Source organism: Odontesthes bonariensis, chromosome 12 (assembly GCF_027942865.1).
Source record: "Odontesthes bonariensis isolate fOdoBon6 chromosome 12, fOdoBon6.hap1, whole genome shotgun sequence".
NCBI lineage: Eukaryota > Metazoa > Chordata > Actinopteri > Atheriniformes > Atherinopsidae > Odontesthes > Odontesthes bonariensis.
Genome location: NC_134517.1, coordinates 25,564,124 through 25,572,565, shown reverse-complemented (window position 1 = coordinate 25,572,565; position 8,442 = coordinate 25,564,124). Strand labels below are relative to the sequence as shown.

General features: G+C 39.8%; 1 protein-coding gene across 9 annotated transcripts in view; it reads left to right on the top strand.

Moving 5' to 3' along the window:
• Positions 1 to 2,364: 2,364 nt before the first annotated feature.
• The window catches only part of map2 (microtubule-associated protein 2), a 93,491-nt gene continuing 87,413 nt past the window's right edge, over positions 2,365 to 8,442 (top strand). For all 9 annotated transcript variants that reach the window (XM_075479859.1, XM_075479857.1, XM_075479858.1 and 6 more), the window contains exon 1: positions 2,365 to 2,458. The gene's annotated coding sequence lies outside the window, so the exon portion shown is untranslated. The remainder of the gene's footprint in view (positions 2,459 to 8,442) is intronic.

Sequence of the window (8,442 nt, the reverse complement as noted above, 5' to 3'; positions counted from 1 at the left end):
GTGTTTAAAAAAACAAGCAAATCAACACTCTGTTGCAGGCTTCTTGTAACCTATTGTCACTGGAGAAGGCATCAAGAGTGTCAAATCTAAGCAAAAAATGTAAAGGAAAAAATGATTTATATGACAGCAAAATATTCAAGAGGAAGTCACAGAAACTGCAAATTTCTGGTTAGCTGCCATTCAATTAGCTAGTGAGTAAAACTATGGACATAAATGATCTGGTCAGTCCAAAGATCTGCAGGTTTTTTTTATTGATGTAACATGAATCATTCTTCCTTTTGCTAAGTCTGTCAAACTATTTTGTGATTTTAAAATCTTGATACTTGATGGAAAAACTACTGTAAGGCCATGTCATTGATTTGGGTGATTAGCATTTATCCAGGTCATGGCTTTTTAAGGCCACGGCTGCAGTGACACAGCTTGTGCTTTGATCCTGAATGCATAATTCCCTCTTAGAATATCTGTCGTAACTACCAGGAGGCCTAATGTGCAGATGGCGGCCAAGGTCATCTCTCTCATTTACATGTATGTGTGTCACTTGCTGTATATACCAGGGGTTGGGTACCAGGACTCCAGAATGAGAAACTAAATTTCATTCAAATAATCTATATTTGGCTGATTCCAGGTTTGTAGAGGTGAAAAGGATTTAGTTGGACATGAAGCCAACTGGCAGCTAAGGCAAATCACTTAATTGTTTCTTGGACAAGATGCTCTCTGTTGCTCTTGGTAACCTGCATATTTTATAGAAACAAGCATCACAACACTCCCAACCGGTAACCCACATTATGTGAACAGGTGGATTCTTCCCTCTCGATGAACTCTTTGCATATAAACCAAGGTCACTTCCACTTTGTTCCAGATGCTTCTGTCGTCAGGTGCTTTGACCAAGAGACCTCGTCTCTTGATGTTAATTGGAGGAGATGCGACAGTCTCACCTTTCCAGTTGGAGGTCCACCTCAACACCCTCTTGCGACATCTTGTCTAAAACTCCGCTCACTGATAAAGCTGACAACCAAAAGGAACCCCAGGTGGCCACAAGGGGGCGATATTGGTCATCAGATCGCAGCACAATTAAGCAGAACAAAATAAATCTACAAGTCCCCACTGTGACAAGAATGTCCATTTATCTAGCTGTTTTTTATTTAACTAGAAGTAACCTGAAATAACCGTGTACTGAATTATTAGTCGATTATAATGAATTCAGACCAGCTCAACACATGAATGTGTATGTGTTATGGAAACAAGGACATTTTGCTAAATGGGTGTAACTAGAGCGGTTTCACTTTGGGGGGCTTTTATCAGAGATTTATTTGAACAGCATACCAAAGTTTACATGAGTACAACTTAAGCAACAGTAAAACTAATGCTGTATACTTTATATGGCACATGAATAATTTCACCACAGAAATATCGTCGTCTAGTTGGGGAATGTTTGTGGACAGTGGGGAGGATTAGGTAGAAAGTGGTTCTGGTGAGGACTGTATGCCAACAGAGCATTAGGTAGAACGACCATGGCCTTTTAATTAAAAGGTCCTTTTAAAAAGATTGTAAATGGATTATATATAGTTATATGAAATGTCTATCCGTGGTTAGTGGTTAGTCACATTAATGTTGAGCACACCTGTAGGCTACCAATCACTTGGGATTTTTAAGCTAGCACCCTCCAAAAGTGTTAAGAGTGTCTGCAGGTTCGTGACAGTTGGTTTCAACATAGGTTGCTTCATATGATCTTGATTTATTGAAAAGAAACACATCGCAGTGTTTAGTTTTTTTTTTTATTGTAGTTAATATTTTTTAGAAAAATACATGGTATCGGAGAAGCTAACTGCTATGCTAATGTCGCAAGCTAATGGTAAAGGTTGTTTTATGCTACAAGGTTTAATTGCTATCATAATTAGCAATCAATAATATGATGACAAGGCTTTAAAACACACACATGTGACGTTTAATGACAAAATGATCTCTTAAAAAGATTGTTAAGTTCTGCAAAAGCCTGCTAATGATGCATTGATCTGAATCAGGTGTGTTGAGGCAGGGAAACATCTCAAACCTGTAGGACAGCGGCCCACGAGGACCGACTTTGCACATCCCTGGTTTAAAGGGGATCAACCAGGATAAATCATCATATTTGAGTTTGCATTGGATTAGATCATCTCACAGCCAACTTTGCTCTAATAGTGCACACTCAATTATGTTGGTCTCTGAGTTGTACTCCGTTTTCTTTCTTTTTGTTTTCTTTTAGCTTCTTTCTGCATTGACGTACACTTACAGTTTCTATCGATTCAACTTCTATGGTAATTTCTAGCTAAAGGCTTTCCTCAACGCCGTAATGACTAGTTTAAACGCAGACGCAGTAAATCCGTGTGACTGGTATTACGGTCATTACGGTAAATGCAGGCTGCGGCGCCTGTGTGTCCGACAGAGCCGGAGTTGCACTGGAAGACACTGCGCCGAACAGGTAAAGAATTTCCACGTCTTTATTCATCTACTAGCACCGTAATGCAACAAATATAACGAATGGCAGCTACTTAAAAAAAAGAAAAGAAAAAAAAGCATTGCGGTTAGTGGTAATGTTAACACCCTACAGCGAATGAACCTTTCAGTGAGCTGAAGCAGAAATGATGAGGTGACCCCCTCTGTGTGGATGCAGATTGGAGGCATTGTTCGTCTACAGGAGAACTGGGTCTTGGTTCTGGAGGGGTGTGTGTGTGTGTGTGTGTGTGCTGTCTGAGCTATGGTGCCAGGGTTAGATGGGCTATGTTGCGGAATTATATAAAATCACAGCAGAGCAACAGATCCAGAAGCCCAATCTCTTGAGGTGGGAAAGACCTGCTGATTGACCTAATTGCCTTGTGTGATATTAATCTAATTACGCACTTGCTTTGTTGCCGGTTTGAACGAATAGCGTCTGCATTGTGCTACTGAAAGGCTTCTGCGGTGACTGCAGGAACTTGCCTTGATGCGGTGGCAGTGCATGGAAGACTGCAGGGGCTCCTGTGACAACATAATAGAAAGCTATAACCTATATGACAAAGGGAAATTATGTAGAAAAAACCCGTCTGTGAAGCCCCTGTAGTATTATGATCCTTATTGATAATAACATCAGGATAATTCTCGATAACAGTGGAAAAAGGGGTGCAAAAACAGGTGCTGAGTCATATTGGCGGGTCCTTCTCTGATTGATCATATATCCATTATCTACATGTATGCAGTTGTCGTCATTATCTTCCTATTATATGCACACAAATGGTAAGTTTTCTATTCGTATTCGTCTACTGATTCAGTCTGTGTTCACATGAAAGGTGAAAGCCGGCCACATTGAGCCTTCTTGAACACCCTTGCTCCATCATAGACCCGAGGCAGCAAATGCAGCGAAATAAGCCGGTGCTGTCTCACCGCTGAGATGATTTTTCTCCCAGTGAATGGGTATTTGGTGAGCTCATACATGATAGATTTCTTACGCAGTGAACGGAGGCTTCAGTCACATCTCATTTACATTTGGGGGTTGGCTATCGATTTCCCCCTGTGGAGTCCACTTGCCACAGTGTGTGCACATACATTTAAATGCCTCATGCATTCCAGATGAGGCTGGAATTCATTGAGTCATGAAGAGCCTGGCAGGTTGCTGGAAACTCCCATTCGCTGAAGGAATGTCGCTGAGGGATCTTGCAGATTGTTCCACCTGCTTTCAGCATGCTGGGAGATGAAAAGATTCTGATCCGATCATTATGACAAAGGAGTCTTGTTGATAGAAAGGAGCTATGCATTTTCTGCTTTGTTGTCTGATGTAGATCTTCGTTATTTACAGCGGCAGGTTATGATTTCCAGCATCTGAAATGCAACATATCGGCTCGCTTTGGTCATGTCTGGGGTTGTATGTGTTCATGTGAGCAGAAACAACTTCTTTCACTGCTGTGAATACTAGATGCAGACTTAGTGAAAGTCTGTTTGTCAAGGTAGCCAGGCTGTATTTGCTGACCGTGTTTGTGTTTGTGTAAGGTCTTAGAGACGAAGTGGACCTCTGAGATGTGCGGAGCAGTCTTTACAATAACATGCCTGTGCTCTACCAGCTCAAGTGATCAGTTGTGTACCATAGAAATTTCATTTAAAGCAGCATGGCTCTTCTTGTTTTGTTTTTTTTTACCAAAATGTTATTTTACTTAAGCATAATAGCATTGGGGTGGCTAAAAAATGGATTCACTATTAATATATAAAAAAAGAGTAAAGACTGATTTGGAAGATTGGTTTTAACTAAGGACAAAGACCTAACGGTGAGACTTCAGTAGCCTCAATAGTCTACTGAAAGTCTACCTCAGACCTTCAGCTGACCCAAAACGAAGGCAGCTCGCACCCAAAAATAGGCCAACCTCAATATGTTAAAGTTGCACAAGACAATTTCATGTTGCCGTCACTTTTATTTATTTATTTTTTCAATTTACCAACTGTGATTTAGGTTTTTACTTTTATTCAGTCACAGTAAAAGATACGGAGCACATTGATCTCAGAAAGCAAATCAAACACACTGCTGGTGTCTGTTTTATGTTCACTCCATTATATCTTTCATAGAAATAAACACAGATAAGATGGGTTGACGTTGTTTGTCTGACAACACGTGGCATTTGTTTCTATGTCTTGCAGGTTTGATGCGTTGTTATTTATGTAAATATTTGGACATTTTTAAAGGGTCAATAAATAACTCAAAAGAATTGAATTTGGGATTCATGAACATTGACTATAATCGTTATTGGATAGGAATGTGAAGGGGAAAAAATAGATTGGCTTTAAACCAAATTTTATGGACTTTATTGTTTTTGTCTTTATTGAATAGTTTGTAGTAAAACAAAAATCCACTCAGCTGCCAGCTGATTCTTACCTCATCGATGTTTGGTCAGTATCCCTTGGCATCATATGTCAACTTATAAGGAAGCCCTTTGTGTTGTGTTGTCTCATACTGTCTTTAATGATGTCTTTAATGGACACTGCAGCATTTTGCGACACACACCGCTCCTTTGCAGTGCATGCCATATAGTGAGTCAGTGCAGGATGGGATGTCTGCAGCACTTAAAGAAGACACATCTTTAGGGTAAGTGAGAAACCTCAGTAATGCTCCATGTATTCAGGGATATGGATGTAATGAAGGATTTGGACTGGGGCAAAAGTCCCAGTGGCATATGGGGATATGTTGTTGGTGGGAATGATGTAAATGTATTTTATTTATACAGCCCTTTACAGACAATCCTTACGATGTACCAAAGTGCTTCACAACAGGTAATAAATAAAGAGAAGAATAAGTAAAACAATAACAGAACATTGAAAGCAATAAAATACAACAAAATCAAATAAGATGAAATAAGACAAAAGTGTCATCATATTACTTTGCATTAAAAGTAATCCTAAATAAGTAGGTTTTTAGCCTAGATTTGAAGAGGCCCAGGTCAGACATAAGATGCAGCTCAACGGAGAGCTTATTCCAGAGCCTCAGGGCAGCGACAGAAAAGGCTCGCTCACCCCAGTGTTTGTATTCTGACCTGGGCACAAAAATTGATTTGTTGACCTCAGAGCTCTACCAGGATTGCGGACTATTAAAAGCTCAGATAAATATGATGGGGTGAGGCTGTTAAGAGCTTTTAAAAACAAACATTAAAAGTTTAAAATCAGTTCTATAAAGGACAGGAAGCCAATGGAGGGAGTTAAGAACAGGAGTGATGTGCACACGTCTGTTAGTGTTGGTTAAAAGACGGGCAGCAGCGTTCTGCACCAGCTGAAGGCGGCTGAGAGAAGATTGGGAGACGCCGACATAAAGTGCATTGCAATAGTCCAACCTTGAACTTATTAGGGCATGGATGGCTTTCTCAAGGTCATGACGACTTAAAAACATTTTAACTTTGGCCAGGAGACGCAGCTGGAAAAAACTAGTCCTGACTACATTGTTAATTTGTTTGTCCAACCTCAGATGACTGTCAAAGGTCACTCCCAGATTTCTGACAGTTGAACTAAGCTTTGAAGACAAGGTGCCAAAGCCAGCCGTCACAGTATCCCCAAACACAATGCATTCAGTTTTGTCATCATTTAAATGAAGAAAAGTTTGGGCCAGCCACTGCTTAATATCAGCAATGCAATTAAACAAAGAACATTGTGCACTGTTACTATTTGGCTTCAATGGTAGATAAATTTGTAAATCGTCTGCACAACAGTGGAAAGAAAGGTTATTAGATCTAGTTAGATTATGAATAGGAATATGGTCTACATTATGTAAATGGGAATATTATTGGAATATCCTATCTGCATCAGCAATGTACATTAAAACACCATGATTGGAGTATTTTCTTATTTGGAAAAAGATCAGTAGTTGGAATATGGACGTGCTTTTATATATAGCCATTGCCAACATATTCATTCAAGGAATTTCAAAGCCTACATTTATTTTGCTGCTTTAACGATAAGATAGCCACACTGGGTTCAAATTCCAGTCCCTCTAACTTTTGTTTCCTGCTTGGGAAGTCTTGAGTTTTATCCTGCGGAGGGAATATTCACCCATGTAGTAAGTCTAAGCAATCGGCCATTGGATCACCGTAAATTGATTGCTGTCATTGTCAGGAGTGCAGTTGGTTGTCAGAGTGAGCAGTCCAGGAAAAGGTGCCAGCTGCATGAGGTGGCGCCGCAGCTAGCCACTTTCCACTTGTGTGACGCTACTTACTGTAGATCAGCTTTACATAAGCCTGGTGTGTGAGTGAGACAACTTAATCCTGATTCCCACAAAGATACTAAGTCAACTGGACAGGCACACACTCATGCACAAACACACACACACACACACACGCACAGACATATGGTCAGTCCGCATTTGTCACATTCGTTGTGTGTTTGTGTGTGAGACAGAGAAAGCAGGAAAGTCTGTGTGTATGATAAAGAGAGGCGCTGGCTGGTAGCTGTGGCAGCAGCACTGAAGCACGCAGCTAACATGTCTTCCAGCTAACCGCCAATCTTAAACTCTCTGCAACTCTGGCTGCGAGAAGTATATTTGTGCTTATTGAGTAATAAGGTGACACTGTTGGGCCTCATTAGTGCATGAAGTATCAGTATTTTTTTTTACGTTTTTTTCTTTTGCCCACTGATAAAGCATTTGGGGCTAAAATTGATTAACAGAAAAAAAAAAAAAAAGAATAAGCTCATTGTCTAAAAAAAACAAGGCAAAGAAAAAATGGCAAACTCAACACTTGCAGCCAATGAAGAAATGTCTTTTAAATATGCCGAGCTGATCGTATCGAATGTCCCACAAAATGATTTGAGATGTTGTGCAAACATTAAAGGTTGAACATCAGTATCTTGATGGCTTTTAACCATCCAGTGACTGTAAATGTGTCACAGACGTTTCATTTTTTTTGATAAGGGACTTTTTTTTTTTATTTGTTTGCTAATTTGATTTTTTTTTCACTTTGGAATTGAGTAATACTTTATTCATCCCAGAATGGGATATTGGTTTTGCAGCGTAAAGAATCAGAACAATTATTAGTCATTCATCATTGAAAAAAAACAAAACTGTTTTGAGATTCTATTTTTGCCTTTTCAAATGCTAAAGTTTTCAGATCTTTTTTAATCCGCTAACTAAAGCTCATTTTTGTCTCCGCACCATCCTGCTTCTCGTGTGTTTGTGTGCATCCGGGTCCTGTTCTGAACTCAACCTTGAGACAATCTCTTTTACACTCCAGAGTTAAAATTCCAGGTTTATCTCGCACACGCAGCATTTAACATTGATCTGCTTTGTGTTCAAGGACGGGAAGGCGAATGGAAAAAACAAAAACAAAGCGGAATACAGGGTTCACAAATGCTTAGCAGGCCAAGGATACATGCACACATGGCGACCATTTAACGTCTTTGCAGAGGATCAGGTCAAGATCTTGCTTTACAGGCAGTAAGTGACAGGCTTTTTCTGAGTACGGTGTTGAGATAGTCTAAAATGCCTGTGAGATGATAAATGTTACTGACGCATGTTTTCAGGTCAGGGGCAGTTGAAGGGGAGCCATCCACTGAATGAGAATGTGCTGACTTGAGCAGACCAAAGTTTTCTGAAATCAGGATTCCAACCGTAGATTTAACAATGGTCTTCCTACTCAACACTAAGTAAAATAAACTATAATATTATGCAGCAGTTAGACCATATTGCATAATTGTTTTCTCATTCTGACTGAAAAATCCCACCCACCTTTCTCTTTGAGATACTACTCTGAGTTTACGAGAAGTACTCCTGACTCCTCAGATCTCATGTTACATCACACCACGATCAAAGGAAATAAAGTAGTATTTCTTGATCAGCATTAAAATTAACATGACAATTCTAATGGGGTGGAGAATGCTGACTTCATTTGTTGTGTTTTTGACAGCTCAGTCAGGGAAGGGACCATCTCACTGACATCACATAACTGATCTCCATTTTGGCCACCT